Source organism: Vespula vulgaris, chromosome 15 (assembly GCF_905475345.1).
Source record: "Vespula vulgaris chromosome 15, iyVesVulg1.1, whole genome shotgun sequence".
Taxonomy (NCBI): Eukaryota; Metazoa; Arthropoda; class Insecta; order Hymenoptera; family Vespidae; genus Vespula; species Vespula vulgaris.
The window spans coordinates 5,131,544-5,150,654 of record NC_066600.1 but is presented as its reverse complement, the minus strand read 5'-3'; the positions used below and the strand labels follow the sequence as shown (position 1 = coordinate 5,150,654).

At 26.8% G+C, this 19,111-nt stretch overlaps 1 long non-coding RNA gene across 1 annotated transcript in view; it reads right to left on the bottom strand.

The window, feature by feature from the left end:
- Window positions 1–19,111, bottom strand: part of LOC127069555 (uncharacterized) — a 58,484-nt gene that overhangs the window by 26,324 nt on the left and 13,049 nt on the right. Inside the window, exon 2 of the long non-coding RNA XR_007783609.1 lies at window positions 3,647–3,699. This is a non-coding gene — a long non-coding RNA (uncharacterized LOC127069555). The remainder of the gene's footprint in view (window positions 1–3,646; window positions 3,700–19,111) is intronic.

Here is a 19,111-nt window from a genome sequence, read left to right as displayed (position 1 = left end):
TTTTTTCTTTTTCTTTTCTTTTATATGAGTAATAAGAAATATAAGGTATCATAATCAGATACATATGTAATCTTCATTAAGTTGAATGGGTTTTTGATATAATTGTACTTTGGACGCCTAATGCTTCCTTATCGAATGCCTTTTTGTCAAGAGCTAACAAAGTTTCTTTTCAATTTAATCTCGATATCGTTCTTTGTTTTATTCAAATTCTCGATTCGTTTACACTTTCTTTCTCTCTCTCTCTCTCTCTCTCTCTCTGTATATATATATATATATATATATATATATATATATATAATTTTAGTATATATGTATATATATATAAAATTTTAATATATATATATATATATATATATATATATATATATCTGTATATATCTCAATCTGTATCAGAAATGAGTAACTCAGGGTTTATAAAAAAACATTATCATATACGTATTCATCTGCGTATCAATGCAAATACGACTTACATCTTGCATCGAAAAATGACAATAGTCGACTATAATTAGTGAATTTCTTAATCAGTGGTATTACATCTTACGTTGATACATTTGTGAAGAGCTTTGTTATCTACGGCCAGTTGAAAGGCATTTTAACTATTAACCGAAGTATTGAAATCTTTTATCAAAAGTCTTAACTTTAACGACAAACGAATAAAAGATTGTATTAGAGTTTAATTCGATATCTTCCATTGTATCTGCCAATATAATAATGTAAAGTTTATTAACTAGAAGTAGAATCATATATCTAATTAAAAATAAACAACTAATAGATTTCGTTCCATTACAAAAATATATATACATACATTTATGCGTACACATTAAAAGTATTGCTAATAAAAAATCAATAGGATTATAGAAAACATTTCATTGTAAATTGATGCCGAAAATATCAAATTCCCTTCAATAATGTGTAATTTTTTCATTTTCTATCAAGTATTAATTTCTTTTTAATCAATTTAAACATTTTTAGTTCATAGTGAATTGTATCAATAACAATATCAGATATGTAATTTTGGCTCCTTGCAGCACAAAGGTTGCTCGTTACTGTCTATACAATGTAATAAAATCTCAAGCAATACCCAAGAGAAAGACTACTATATACTTTGTGTATGTGTGCGTGGGTGTGTATATTATGTATCTAGTTACGTACATATGTATCTATTTACAAACGTATGTTTATATGGGATCTTCCAACATTCCACCTCGGTGGTTGCCGAAAGACTGATCTCACACGATATTCGACAGAAAGTAAATAACATAAGGTGTATTGAGATATGTCAGCTTATATAGAAACATATAAACATTGTAATAAGATTTGCTTTGTAAACGTCAGCTAGTAAATGATATAAACATTCTCTTTTTCTTTCAATGTAATAATATTATATATGTATATAGATATATATATATATATATATATATATATTAAAATTTTTATAATTTAATAAGTTAATTAATCAAAATCAAAAAATAAAAGAAAGCAACAGGAATAGAAAAATACGAGACCTCATCGAAAACTCCGTTTGTTCGGACAGACGTCCTTGCTCGAAAACAATGTACTTTCATCTCTCTCTCTCTCTCTCTCTCTCTCACTCTCTCTTCCTCGCTCTGTTTTGCTATTTTTTTCTTAATTTTTCTGTATGCACGTGTACGCGTATGTATGTAATACGTATATGCCTTTTAACAAATGTAATATCGTTTGGTATCGATATATTTTATATATAGAAAGATCGTCGACGATCGAACGTGATGCGTGTACCTGATCGTGACACGCTTATTTCAATATTGTAAATTTAATTTGTCAACGAGGTATAAATTCTATATTCATTTAAATACACATACATTGATATGTGTATGAATAATGCATATTAATCATAATACGCATTAAATGACACGTTTAAATAAAATCCCTCATTAAAATTTACATTGTACTAGATACATATACCACATAAGAACAAGTAAGCAAAATTGAGTATACAAAGATACTTTATTCTTCTTCTTCTTCTTCATATTATTGTTGTTGTCATTATTGTTATTATTATCCTTATTGTATTTAGAAATCAATCATAATTGAAGATATTGGGAAATAAAGATGAGATTCCTTTCTTATTCTTCTTAACTGTTTTTTTTTCTTTTTCTTTTCTTTTATATGAGTAATAAGAAATATAAGGTATCATAATCAGATACATATGTAATCTTCATTAAGTTGAATGGGTTTTTGATATAATTGTACTTTGGACGCCTAATGCTTCCTTATCGAATGCCTTTTTGTCAAGAGCTAACAAAGTTTCTTTTCAATATAATCTCGATATCGTTCTTTGTTTTATTCAAATTCTCGATTCGTTTACACTTTCTTTCTCTCTCTCTCTCTCTCTCTCTCTCTCTCTGTATATATATATATATATATATAATTTTAGTATATATGTATATATATATATAAAATTTTAATATATATATATATATATATATATATATATATATATATATATATATATATCTGTATATATCTCAATCTGTATCAGAAATGAGTAACTCAGGGTTTATAAAAAAACATTATCATATACGTATTCATCTGCGTATCAATGCAAATACGACTTACATCTTGCATCGAAAAATGACAATAGTCGACTATAATTAGTGAATTTCTTAATCAGTGGTATTACATCTTACGTTGATACATTTGTGAAGAGCTTTGTTATCTACGGCCAGTTGAAAGGCATTTTAACTATTAACCGAAGTATTGAAATCTTTTATCAAAAGTCTTAACGTTAACGACAAACGAATAAAAGATTCTATTAGAGTTTAATTCGATATCTTCCGTTGTATCTTCCAATATAATAATGTAAAGTTTATTAACTAGAAGTAGAATCATATATCTAATTAAAAATAAACAACTAATAGATTTCGTTCCATTACAAAAATATATATACATACATTTATGCGTACACATTAAAAGTATTGCTAATAAAAAATCAATAGGATTATAGAAAACATTTCATTGTAAATTGATGCCGAAAATATCAAATTCCCTTCAATAATGTGTAATTTTTTCATTTTCTATCAAGTATTAATTTCTTTTTAATCAATTTAAACATTTTTAGTTCATAGTGAATTGTATCAATAACAATATCAGATATGTAATTTTGGCTCCTTGCAGCACAAAGGTTGCTCGTTACTGTCTATACAATGTAATAAAATCTCAAGCAATACCCAAGAGAAAGACTACTATATACTTTGTGTATGAGTGTGTGGGTGTGTATATTGTGACTAGTTATGTACATATGTACATATATACATATCTATCTATTTACAAAAGTATGTTTATACGGGATCTTTCAAGTTTCCAACTCGGTAGTTGCCGAAAGACTGATCTCATACGATATTCGACCAAAAGTAAATAAGATAAGGTGTATTTAGATATTTCAGCTTATATAGAAACATATAACCATTGTAATAAGATTTGCTTTGTATACGTCCGCTAGTAAATGCTATAAACATTCTCTTTTTCTTTCAGGGTAATAATATTATATATATATATATATATATATATATATATATATATATATTTAAATTTTTATAATTTAATTAATTAATTATTCAAAATCAAAAAAAGAAAAGAAAGCAACAGGAATAGAAAAATACGAGACCTCATCGAAAACTTCGTTCGTTAGGACAGACGTCCTTCCTCGTAAACAATGAACTTTCATCTCTCTCTCTCTCTCTTCCTCGCTCTATTTTGCTATTTTTTTCTCAATTTTTCTGTATGCACGTGTACGCGTATGTACGTCATACGTATATGCCTTTTAACAAATGTTATATCGTTTGGTATCGATATATTTTATATATTGAAAGATCGTCGACGATCGAACGTGATGCGTGTACCTGATCGTGACACCCTTATTTCAATATTGTAAATTTAATTTGTCAACGACGTATAAATTTTACATTCATTTAAATACACATACATTGATATGTGTATGAATAATGCATATTAATCATAATACGCATTAAATGACACGTTTAAATAAAATCCCACATTAAAATTTACATTGTACTAGCTACATATACCACATAAGAACAAGAAAGCAAAATTGAATATACCAAGATACTTTGTTCTTCTTCTTCTTCTTCATATTATTGTTGTTATTATTATTGTTATTATTATTCTTATTGTCTTTGTAAATCAATCATAATTGAAGATATTGGGAAATAAAGATGAGATTCCTTTCTTATTCTTCTTAACTGTTTTTTTTTTCTTTTTCTTTTCTTTTATATGAGTAATAAGAAATATAAGGTATCATAATCAGATACATATGTAATCTTCATTAAGTTGAATGGGTTTTTGATATAATTGTACTTTGGACGCCTAATGCTTCCTTATCGAATGCCTTTTTGTCAAGAGCTAACAAAGTTTCTTTTCAATTTAATCTCGATATCGTTCTTTGTTTTATTCAAATTCTCGATTCGTTTACACTTTCTTTCTCTCTCTCTCTCTCTCTCTCTCTCTCTCTCTGTATATATATATATATATAATTTTAGTATATATGTATATATATATATAAAATTTTAATATATATATATATATATATATATATATATATATATATATATATATATCTGTATATATCTCAATCTGTATCAGAAATGAGTAACTCAGGGTTTATAAAAAAACATTATCATATACGTATTCATCTGCGTATCAATGCAAATACGACTTACATCTTGCATCGAAAAATGACAATAGTCGACTATAATTAGTGAAATTCTTAATCAGTGGTATTACATCTTACGTTGATACATTTGTGAAGAGCTTTGTTATCTACGGCCAGTTGAAAGGCATTTTAACTATTAACCGAAGTATTGAAATCTTTTATCAAAACTCTTAACGTTAACGACAAACGAATAAAAGATTGTATTAGAGTTTAATTCGATATCTTCCATTGTATCTTCCAATATAATAATGTAAAGTTTATTAACTAGAAGTAGAATCATATATCTAATTAAAAATAAACAACTAATAGATTTCGTTCCATTACAAAAATATATATACATACATTTATGCGTACACATTAAAAGTATTGCTAATAAAAAATCAATAGGATTATAGAAAACATTTCATTGTAAATTGATGCCGAAAATATCAAATTCCCTTCAATAATGTGTAATTTTTTCATTTTCTATCAAGTATTAATTTCTTTTTAATCAATTTAAACATTTTTAGTTCATAGTGAATTGTATCAATAACAATATCAGATATGTAATTTTGGCTCCTTGCAGCACAAAGGTTGCTCGTTACTGTCTATACAATGTAATAAAATCTCAAGCAATACCCAAGAGAAAGACTGTGTGTGTGTATGTGCGTGTGGGTGTGTATATTATCTATCTAGTTATGTACATATGTACATATATACATATGTATCTATTTACAAACGTATATTTATATAAGATCTTTCAAGTTTCCACCTCGGTGGTTGCCGAAAGACTGATCTCAAACGATATTCGACAGAAAGTAAATAACATAAGGTGTACTTAGATATTTCAGCTTAGATAGAAACATATAAGCATTGTAATAAGATTTGCTTTGTATACGTCAGCTAGTAAATGGTATAAACATTCTCTTTTTCTTTCAGTGTAATAATATTATATATATATATATATATATATATATAAATTTTTATAATTTAATTAGTTAATTAATCAAAATCAAAAAATAAAAGAAAGCGACAGCAATAGAAAAATACGAGACCTCATCGAAAACTCCGTTCGTTTGGACAGACGTCCTTCCTCAAAAACAATGTACTTTCATCTCTCTCTCTCTCTCTCTCTCTCTCTCTCTCTCTTCCTCGCTCTGTTTTGCTATTTTTTTCTTAATTTTTCTGTATGCACGTCTACGAGTACGTACGTAATACGTATATGCATTTTAGCGAATGTAATATCGTTTGGTATCGATATATTTTATATATAGAAAGATCGTCGACGATCGAACGTGATGCGTGTACCTGATCGTGACACCCTTATTTCAATATTGTAAATTTAATTTGTCAACAAGGTATAAATTCTATATTCATTTAAATATACATACATTCATATGTGTATGAATAATGCATATTAATCATAATACGCATTAAATGACACGTTTAATTGAAATCCCACATCAAAATTTACATTGTACTAGATACATATACCACATAAGAACAAGTAAGCAAAATTGAATATACCAAGATACTTTATTCTTCTTCTTCTTCTTCATATTATTGTTGTTGTCATTATTGTTATTATTATCCTTATTGTATTTAGAAATCAATCATAATTGAAGATATTGGGAAATAACGATGAGATTCCTTTCTTATTCTTCTTAACTGTTTTTTTTTTCTTTTTCTTTTCTTTTATATGAGTAATAAGAAATATAAGGTATCATAATCAGATACATATGTAATCTTCATTAAGTTGAATGGGTTTTTGATATAATTGTACTTTGGACGCCTAATGCTTCCTTATCGAATGCCTTTTTGTCAAGAGCTAACAAAGTTTCTTTTCAATTTAATCTCGATATCGTTCTTTGTTTTATTCAAATTCTCGATTCGTTTACACTTTCTTTCTCTCTCTCTCTCTCTCTCTCTCTCTCTCTCTGTATATATATATATATATATATAATTTTAGTATATATATATATATATATAAAATTTTAATATATATATATATATATATATATATATATATATATATATATATATATATATATCTGTATATATCTCAATCTGTATCAGAAATGAGTAACTCAGGGTTTATAAAAAAGCATTATCATATACGTATTCATCTGCGTATCAATGCAAATACGACTTACATCTTGCATCGAAAAATGACAATAGTCGACTATAATTAGTGAATTTCTTAATCAGTGGTATTACATCTTACGTTGATACATTTGTGAAGAGCTTTGTTATCTACGGCCAGTTGAAAGGCATTTTAACTATTAACCGAAGTATTGAAATCTTTTATCAAAAGTCTTAACGTTAACGACAAACGAATAAAAGATTGTATAAGAGTTTAATTCGATATCTTCCATTGTATCTTCCAATATAATAATGTAAAGTTTATTAACTAGAAGTAGAATCATATATCTAATTAAAAATAAACAACTAATAGATTTCGTTCCATTACAAAAATATATATACATACATTTATGCGTACACATTAAAAGTATTGCTAATAAAAAATCAATGGAATTATAGAAAACATTTCATTGTAAATTGATGCCGAAAATAACAAATACCCTTCAATAATGTGTAATTTTTTCTTTTTCTACCAAGTATTAATTTCTCTGTTAATCAATTTAAACATTTTTAGTTCATAATGAAGTCTATCAATAACAATATCAGATATTTAATTTTGGCTCATTGCAGAACAAAGGTTGCTCGTTACTGTCCATACAATATAAGAAAATCTCAAGCAATACCCAAGAGAAAGACTACTATATACTTTGTGTATGTGTGCGTGGGTGTGTATATTATGTATCTAGTTACGTACATATGTATCTATTTACAAACGTATGTTTATATGGGATCTTCCAACATTCCACCTCGGTGGTTGCCGAAAGACTGATCTCACACGATATTCGACAGAAAGTAAATAACATAAGGTGTATTGAGATATTTCAGCTTATATAGAAACATATAAACATTGTAATAAGATTTGCTTTGTAAACGTCAGCTAGTAAATGATATAAACATTCTCTTTTTCTTTCAATGTAATAATATTATATATGTATATATATATATATATATATATATATATATTAAAATTTTTATAATTTAATAAGTTAATTAATCAAAATCAAAAAATAAAAGAAAGCAACAGGAATAGAAAAATACGAGACCTCATCGAAAACTCCGTTTGTTCGGACAGACGTCCTTGCTCGAAAACAATGTACTTTCATCTCTCTCTCTCTCTCTCTCTCACTCTCTCTTCCTCGCTCTGTTTTGCTATTTTTTTCTTAATTTTTCTGTATGCACGTGTACGCGTATATACGTAATACGTATATGCCTTTTAACAAATGTAATATCGTTTGGTATCGATATATTTTATATATAGAAAGATCGTCGACGATCGAACGTGATGCGTGTACCTGATCGTGACACGCTTATTTCAATATTGTAAATTTAATTTGTCAACGAGGTATAAATTCTATATTCATTTAAATACACATACATTGATATGTGTATGAATAATGCATATTAATCATAATACGCATTAAATGACACGTTTAAATAAAATCCCACATTAAAATTTACATTGTACTAGATACATATACCACATAAGAACAAGTAAGCAAAATTGAATATACAAAGATACTTTATTCTTCTTCTTCTTCTTCATATTATTGTTGTTGTCATTATTGTTATTATTATCCTTATTGTATTTAGAAATCAATCATAATTGAAGATATTGGGAAATAAAGATGAGATTCCTTTCTTATTCTTCTTAACTGTTTTTTTTTCTTTTTCTTTTCTTTTATATGAGTAATAAGAAATATAAGGTATCATAATCAGATACATATGTAATCTTCATTAAGTTGAATGGGTTTTTGATATAATTGTACTTTGGACGCCTAATGCTTCCTTATCGAATGCCTTTTTGTCAAGAGCTAACAAAGTTTCTTTTCAATTTAATCTCGATATCGTTCTTTGTTTTATTCAAATTCTCGATTCGTTTACACTTTCTTTCTCTCTCTCTCTCTCTCTCTCTCTCTGTATATATATATATATATATATATATATATATAATTTTAGTATATATGTATATATATATATAAAATTTTAATATATATATATATATATATATATATATATATATATATATATATATATATATATCTGTATATATCTCAATCGGTATCAGAAATGTGTAACTCAGGGTTTATAAAAAAACATTATCATATACGTATTCATCTGCGTATCAATGCAAATACGACTTACATCTTGCATCGAAAAATGACAATAGTCGACTATAATTAGTGAATTTCTTAATCAGTGGTATTACATCTTACGTTGATACATTTGCGAAGAGCTTTGTTATCTACGGCCAGTTGAAAGGCATTTTAACTATTAACCGAAGTATTGAAATCTTTTATCAAAAGTCTTAACGTTAACGACAAACGAATAAAAGATTGTATAAGAGTTTAATTCGATATCTTCCATTGTATCTTCCAATATAATAATGTAAAGTTTATTAACTAGAAGTAGAATCATATATCTAATTAAAAATAAACAACTAATAGATTTCGTTCCATTACAAAAATATATATACATACATTTATGCGTACACATTAAAAGTATTGCTAATAAAAAATCAATGGAATTATAGAAAACATTTCATTGTAAATTGATGCCGAAAATAACAAATACCCTTCAATAATGTGTAATTTTTTCTTCTTCTACCAAGTATTAATTTCTCTGTTAATCAATCTAAACATTTTTAGTTCATAATGAATTCTATCAATAACAATATCAGATATTTAATTTTGGCTCATTGCAGAACAAAGGTTGCTCGTTACTGTCCATACAATATAAGAAAATCTCAAGCAATACCCAAGAGAAAGACTACTATATACTTTGTGTATGTGTGCGTGGGTGTGTATATTATGTATCTAGTTACGTACATATGTATCTATTTACAAACGTATGTTTATATGGGATCTTCCAACATTCCACCTCGGTGGTTGCCGAAAGACTGAACTCATACGATATTCGACAGAAAGTAAATAACATAAGGTGTATTGAGATATTTCAGCTTATATAGAAACATATAAACATTGTAATAAGATTTGCTTTGTAAACGTCAGCTAGTAAATGCTATAAACATTCTCTTTTTCTTTCAATGTAATAATATTATATATGTATATATATATATATATATATATATATATATATATATATTAAAATTTTTATAATTTAATAAGTTAATTAATCAAAATCAAAAAATAAAAGAAAGCAACAGGAATAGAAAAATACGAGACCTCATCGAAAACTCCGTTTGTTCGGACAGACGTCCTTGCTCGAAAACAATGTACTTTCATCTCTCTCTCTCTCTCTCTCTCTCTCTCTTCCTCGCTCTGTTTTGCTATTTTTTTTCTTAATTTTTCTGTATGCACGTCTACGAGTACGTACGTAATACGTATATGCATTTTAGCGAATGTAATATCGTTTGGTATCGATATATTTTATATATAGAAAGATCGTCGACGATCGAACGTGATGCGCGTACCTGATCGTGACACGCTTATTTCAATATTGTAAATTTAATTTGTCAACAAGGTATAAATTCTATATTCATTTAAATATACATACATTCATATGTGTATGAATAATGGATATTAATCATAATACGCATTAAATGACACGTTTAATTGAAATCCCACATCAAAATTTACATTGTACTAGATACATATACCACATAAGAACAAGAAAGCAAAATTGAATATACCAAGATACTTTATTCTTCTTCTTCTTTTTCATCTTATTGTTGTTATTGTTGTTCTTATTATTGTTATTATTATTCTTATTGTCTTTAGAAATCAATCATAATTGAAGATATTGGGAAATAAAGATGAGATTTCTTTCTTAATCTTCTTAACTGTTTTTTTTCTTCTTCTTTTCTTTTATATGAATAATAAAAAGTATAAGGTATCATAATCGGATACCTATGTAATCGTCTTTCATTTGAATGGGTCTTTGATATAATTGTACTTTGGATGGCTGATCTTTCCTAATCGAGTGCCTCTTTGTCAAGATCTAACAAAGTTTCTTTTCAATTTAATCTCGATATCGTTCTTTGTTCTATTCAAATTCCCGATTCCTTTACCCTTTTTCTTTCTCTCTCTCTCACACTCTCACTCTCTGTATATACATTAATATATATATAATATATAATATGTAATATATATATATATATATATATATATATATATATATAATTTTATATGTATATATCTGAATCTGTATCAGAAATGAGTAACTCAGGGTTTATAAAAAAACATTATCATATACGTATTCATCTGCCTATCAAAGCAAATACGACTTACATCTTGCATTGAAAAATGACAATAGTCGACTATAATTAGTGAATTTCTTAATCAGTGGTATTACATCTTACGTTGATACATTTGTGAAGAGCTTTGTTATCTACGGCCAGTTGAAAGGCATTTTAACTATTAACCGAAGTATTGAAATCTTTTATCAAAAGTCGTAACGTTAACGACAAACGAATAAAAGATTGTATTAGAGTTTATTTCCAATTTTCCAGCTCGGTGGTTGCCGAAAGACTGATCTCATACGATATACGACAGAAAGTAAATAACGTAAAGTGTATTTTGATATTTCAGCTTATATAGAAACAAATAAACATTGTAATAAGATTTGCTTTGTATACGTCAGCTAGTAAATGGTATAAAGATTATCTTTTTCTTTCAGTGTAATAATATTATATATATATATATATATATATATATACATATATATATATATATATTAAAATTTTTATAATTTAATTAGTTAATTAATGAAAATCAAAAAAAAAAGAAAGGAACAGGAATAGAAAAATACGAGACCTCATCGAAAACTCCGTTTGTTAGGACAGACGTCCTTCCTCGTAAACAATGAACTTTCATCTCTCTCTCTCTCTCTTCCTCGCTCTATTTTGCTATTTTTTTCTTAATTTTTCTGTATGCACGTGTACGCGTATGTACGTAATACGTATATGCATTTTAACAAATGTAATATCGTTTGGTATCGATATATTTTATATATAGAAAGATCGTCGACGATCGAACGTGATGCGTGAACCTGATCGTGACACCCTTATTTCAATATTGTAAATTTAATTTTTCAACGAGGTATAAATTCGATATTCATTTAAATACACATACATTCATATGTGTATGAATAATGCATTTTAATCATAATACGCATTAAATGACACGTTTAATTGAAATCCCACATTAAAATTTACATTGTACTAGATACATATACCACATAAGAACAAGAAAGCAAAATTGAATATACCAAGATACTTTATTCTTCTTCTTCTTCTTCTTCATAATATTATTGTTGTTATTATTGTTATTATTATCCTTATTGTATTTAGAAATCAATCATAATTGAAGATATTGGGAAATAAAGATGAGATATCTTTCTTATTTTTCTTAACTGTTTTTTTTTCTTTTTCTTTTCTTTTAAATGAATAATAAGAAATATAAGGTATCATAATCAGATACATATGTAATCTTCTTTAGTTTGAATGGGTTTTTGATATAATTGTACTTTGGACGACTAATGCTTCCTTATCGAATGCCTTTTTGTCAAGAGCTAACAAAGTTTCTTTTCAATTTAATCTCGATATCGTTCTTTGTTTCATTCAAATTCTCGATTCGTTTACCCTTTCTTTCTCTCTCTCTCTCTCTCTCTCTCTCTCTCTCTGTATATATATATACATATTATATATAATATATAATACATATATATATCTGTATATATCTGAATCTGTATCAGAAATGAGTAACTCAGGGTTTATAAAAAAACATTATCATATACGTATTCATGTACGTATCAATGCAATTACAACTTACATTTTGCATCGAAAAATGACAATAGTCGACTCTAATTAGTGAATTTCTTAATCACTGGTATTACTTCTTACGTTGATACATTTGTGAAGAGCTTTGTTATCTACGGCCAGTTGAAACGCATTTTAACTATTAACCGAAGTATCGAAATCATTTATCAAAACTCGTAACTTTAACGACAAACGAATAAAAGATTGTATTAGAGTTTATTTCAATATCTTCCAATGTATCTTCCAATATAATAATGTAAAGTTTATTAACGAGAAGTAGAATCATATATCTAATTAAAAATAAACAACTAATAGATTTCGTTCCATTACAAAAATATATATACATACATTTATGCGTACACATTAAAAGTATTGCTAATAAAAAATCAATGGAATTATAGAAAACATTTCATTGTAAATTGATGCCGAAAATAACAAATACACTTCAATAATGTGCAATTTTTTCTTTTTCTATCAAGCATTAATTCCTTTTTTAATCAATATAAGCATTTTTAGTTCATAATGAATTCTATCAATAACAATATCAGATATTTAATTTTGGCTCATTGCAGAACAAAGGTTGCTCGTTACTGTCTATACAATATAATAAAATCTCAAGCAATACCCAAGAGAAAGACTACTATATACTTTGTGTATGAGTGTGTGGGTGTGTATATTGTGTCTAGTTATGTACATATGTACATATATACATATCTATCTATTTACAAACGTATGTTTAAACGGGATCTTTCAAGTTTCTAACTCGGTGGTTGCCGAAAGACTGATCTCATACGATATTCGACAGAAAGTAAATAACATAAGTTGTATTTAGATATTTCAGCTTATATAGAAACATATAACCATTGTAATAAGATTTGCTTTGTATACGTCCGCTAGTAAATGCTATAAACATTCTCTTTTTCTTTCAGGGTAATAATATTAGATATATATATATATATATTTAAATTTTTATAATTTAATTAGTTAATTAATCAAAATCAAAAAAAGAAAAGAAAGCAACAGGAATAGAAAAATACGAGACCTCATCGAAAACTCCGTTTGTTAGGACAGACGTCCTTCCTCGTAAACAATGAACTTTCATCTCTCTCTCTCACTCTTCCTCGCTCTATTTTGCTATTTTTTTCTTAATTTTTCTGTATGCACGTGTACGCGTATGTACGTAATACGTATATGCCTTTTAACAAATGTAATATCGTTTGGTATCGATATATTTTATATATAGAAAGATCGTCGACGATCGAACGTGATGCGTGTACCTGATCGTGACACCCTTATTTCAATATTGTAAATATAATTTGTCAACGAGGTATGAATTCTATATTCATTTAAATATGCATACATTCATATGTGTATGAATAATACATATTAATCATAATACGCATTAAATGACACGTTTAAATGAAATCCCACATTAAAATTTACATTGTACTAGCTACATATACCACATAAGAACAAGAAAGCAAAATTGAATATACCAAGATACTTTGTTCTTCTTCTTCTTCTTCATATTATTGTTGTTATTATTATTGTTATTATTATTCTTATTGTCTTTATAAATCAATCATAATTGAAGATATTGGGAAATAAACATGAAATTTCTTTCTTAATCTTCTTAACTGTTTTTTTTCTTCTTCTTTTCTTTTATATGAATAATAAGAAGTATAAGGATCATAATAGGATACCTATGTAATCGTCTTTCATTTGAATAGGTCTTTGATATAATTGTTATTTGGACGGCTAATGCTTCCTTATCGAATGCCTTTTTGTCAAGAGCTAACAAAGTTTCTTTTCAATTTAATCTCGATATCGTTCTTTGTTTCATTCAAATTCTCGATTCGTTTACCCTTTCTTTCTCTCTCTCTCTCTCTCTCTCTCTCTCTCTGTATATATATATACATATTATATATAATATATAATACATATATATATCTGTATATATCTGAATCTGTATCAGAAATGAGTAACTCAGGGTTTATAAAAAAACATTATCATATACGTATTCATGTACGTATCAATGCAATTACAACTAACATTTTGCATCGAAAAATGATAATAGTCGACTCTAATTAGTGAATTTCTTAATCAGTGGTATTACATCTTACGTTGATACATTTGTGAAGAGCTTTGTTATCTACGGCCAGTTGAAAGGCATTTTAACTATTAACCGAAGTATTGAAATCTTTTATCAAAAGTCTTAACGTTAACGACAAACGAATAAAAGATTGTATTAGAGTTTAATTCGATATCTTCCGTTGTATCTTCCAATATAATAATGTAAAGTTTATTAACTAGAAGTAGAATCATATATCTAATTAAAAATAAACAACTAATAGATTTCGTTCCATTACAAAAATATATATACATACATTTATGCGTACACATTAAAAGTATTGCTAATAAAAAATCAATAGGATTATAGAAAACATTTCATTGTAAATTGATGCCGAAAATATCAAATTCCCTTCAATAATGTGTAATTTTTTCATTTTCTATCAAGTATTAATTTCTTTTTAATCAATTTAAACATTTTTAGTTCATAGTGAATTGTATCAATAACAATATCAGATATGTAATTTTGGCTCCTTGCAGCACAAAGGTTGCTCGTTACTGTCTATACAATGTAATAAAATCTCAAGCAATACCCAAGAGAAAGACTACTATATACTTTGTGTATGAGTGTGTGGGTGTGTATATTGTGACTAGTTATGTACATATGTACATATATACATATCTATCTATTTACAAAAGTATGTTTATACGGGATCTTTCAAGTTTCCAACTCGGTAGTTGCCGAAAGACTGATCTCATACGATATTCGACCAAAAGTAAATAAGATAAGGTGTATTTAGATATTTCAGCTTATATAGAAACATATAACCATTGTAATAAGATTTGCTTTGTATACGTCCGCTAGTAAATGCTATAAACATTCTCTTTTTCTTTCAGGGTAATAATATTATATATATATATATATATATATATATATATATATATTTAAATTTTTATAATTTAATTAATTAATTATTCAAAATCAAAAAAAGAAAAGAAAGCAACAGGAATAGAAAAATACGAGACCTCATCGAAAACTTCGTTCGTTAGGACAGACGTCCTTCCTCGTAAACAATGAACTTTCATCTCTCTCTATCTCTCTTCCTCGCTCTATTTTGCTATTTTTTTCTCAATTTTTCTGTATGCACGTGTACGCGTATGTACGTCATACGTATATGCCTTTTAACAAATGTTATATCGTTTGGTATCGATATATTTTATATATTGAAAGATCGTCGACGATCGAACGTGATGCGTGTACCTGATCGTGACACCCTTATTTCAATATTGTAAATTTAATTTGTCAACGAGGTATAAATTTTACATTCATTTAAATACACATACATTGATATGTGTATGAATAATGCATATTAATCATAATACGCATTAAATGACACGTTTAAATAAAATCCCACATTAAAATTTACATTGTACTAGCTACATATACCACATAAGAACAAGAAAGCAAAATTGAATATACCAAGATACTTTGTTCTTCTTCTTCTTCTTCATATTATTGTTGTTATTATTATTGTTATTATTATTCTTATTGTCTTTGTAAATCAATCATAATTGAAGATATTGGGAAATAAAGATGAGATTCCTTTCTTATTCTTCTTAACTGTTTTTTTTTTCTTTTTCTTTTCTTTTATATGAGTAATAAGAAATATAAGGTATCATAATCAGATACATATGTAATCTTCATTAAGTTGAATGGGTTTTTGATATAATTGTACTTTGGACGCCTAATGCTTCCTTATCGAATGCCTTTTTGTCAAGAGCTAACAAAGTTTCTTTTCAATTTAATCTCGATATCGTTCTTTGTTTTATTCAAATTCTCGATTCGTTTACACTTTCTTTCTCTCTCTCTCTCTCTCTCTCTCTCTCTCTCTCTGTATATATATATATATATATATATATATATATATTTTTAGTATATATGTATATATATATATAAAATTTTAATATATATATATATATATATATATATATATATATATATATATATATATATATATATATATCTGTATATATCTCAATCTGTATCAGAAATGAGTAACTCAGGGTTTATAAAAAAACATTATCATATACGTATTCATCTGCGTATCAATGCAAATACGACTTACATCTTGCATCGAAAAATGACAATAGTCGACTATAATTAGTGAATTTCTTAATCAGTGGTATTACATCTTACGTTGATACATTTGTGAAGAGCTTTGTTATCTACGGCCAGTTGAAAGGCATTTTAGCTATTAACCGAAGTATTGAAATCTTTTATCAAAAGTCTTAACGTTAACGACAAACGAATAAAAGATTGTATTAGAGTTTAATTCGATATCTTCCATTGTATCTTCCAATATAATAATGTAAAGTTTATTAACTAGAAGTAGAATCATATATCTAGTTAAAAATAAACAACTAATAGATTTCGTTCCATTACAAAAATATATATACATACATTTATGCGTACACATTAAAAGTATTGCTAATAAAAAATCAATGGAATTATAGAAAACATTTCATTGTAAATTGATGCCGAAAATAACAAATACCCTTCAATAATGTGTAATTTTTTCTTTTTCTACCAAGTATTAATTTCTCTGTTAATCAATTTAAACATTTTTAGTTCATAATGAATTCTATCAATAACAATATCAGATATTTAATTTTGGCTCATTGCAGAACAAAGGTTGCTCGTTACTGTCCATACAATATAAGAAAATCTCAAGCAATACCCAAGAGAAAGACTACTATATACTTTGTGTATGTGTGCGTGGGTGTGTATATTATGTATCTAGTTACGTACATATGTATCTATTTACAAACGTATGTTTATATGGGATCTTCCAACATTCCACCTCGGTGGTTGCCGAAAGACTGATCTCACACGATATTCGACAGAAAGTAAATAACATAAGGTGTATTGAGATATTTCAGCTTATATAGAAACATATAAACATTGTAATAAGATTTGCTTTGTAAACGTCAGCTAGTAAATGATATAAACATTCTCTTTTTCTTTCAATGTAATAATATTATATATGTATATATATATATATATATATATATATATTAAAATTTTTATAATTTAATAAGTTAATTAATCAAAATCAAAAAATAAAAGAAAGCAACAGGAATAGAAAAATACGAGACCTCATCGAAAACTCCGTTTGTTCGGACAGACGTCCTTGCTCGAAAACAATGTACTTTCATCTCTCTCTCTCTCTCTCTCTGACTCTCTCTTCCTCGCTCTGTTTTGCTATTTTTTTCTTAATTTTTCTGTATGCACGTGTACGCGTATGTACGTAATACGTATATGCCTTTTACCAAATGTAATATCGTTTGGTATCGATATATTTTATATATAGAAAGATCGTCGACGATCGAACGTGATGCGTGTACCTGATCGTGACACGCTTATTTCAATATTGTAAATTTAATTTGTCAACGAGGTATAAATTCTATATTCATTTAAATACACATACATTGATATGTGTATGAATAATGCATATTAATCATAATACGCATTAAATGACACGTTTAAATAAAATCCCACATTAAAATTTACATTGTACTAGATACATATACCACATAAGAACAAGTAAGCAAAATTGAATATACAAAGATACTTTATTCTTCTTCTTCTTCTTCATATTATTGTTGTTGTCATTATTGTTATTATTATCCTTATTGTATTTAGAAATCAATCATAATTGAAGATATTGGGAAATAAAGATGAGATTCCTTTCTTATTCTTCTTAACTGTTTTTTTTTCTTTTTCTTTTCTTTTATATGAGTAATAAGAAATATAAGGTATCATAATCAGATACATATGTAATCTTCATTAAGTTGAATGGGTTTTTGATATAATTGTACTTTGGACGCCTAATGCTTCCTTATCGAATGCCTTTTTGTCAAGAGCTAACAAAGTTTCTTTTCAATTTAATCTCGATATCGTTCTTTGTTTTATTCAAATTCTCGATTCGTTTACACTTTCTTTCTCTCTCTCTCTCTCTCTCTCTCTCTGTATATATATATATATATATATATATATATATATATATATAATTTTAGTATATATGTATATATATATATATAAAATTTTAATATATATATATATATATATATATATATATATATATATATATATATATATATATATATCTGTATATATCTCAATCGGTATCAGAAATGAGTAACTCAGGGTTTATAAAAAAACATTATCATATACGTATTCATCTGCGTATCAATGCAAATACGACTTACATCTTGCATCGAAAAATGACAATAGTCGACTATAATTAGTGAATTTCTTAATCAGTGGTATTACATCTTACGTTGATACATTTGCGAAGAGCTTTGTTATCTACGGCCAGTTGAAAGGCATTTTAACTATTAACCGAAGTATTGAAATCTTTTATCAAAAGTCT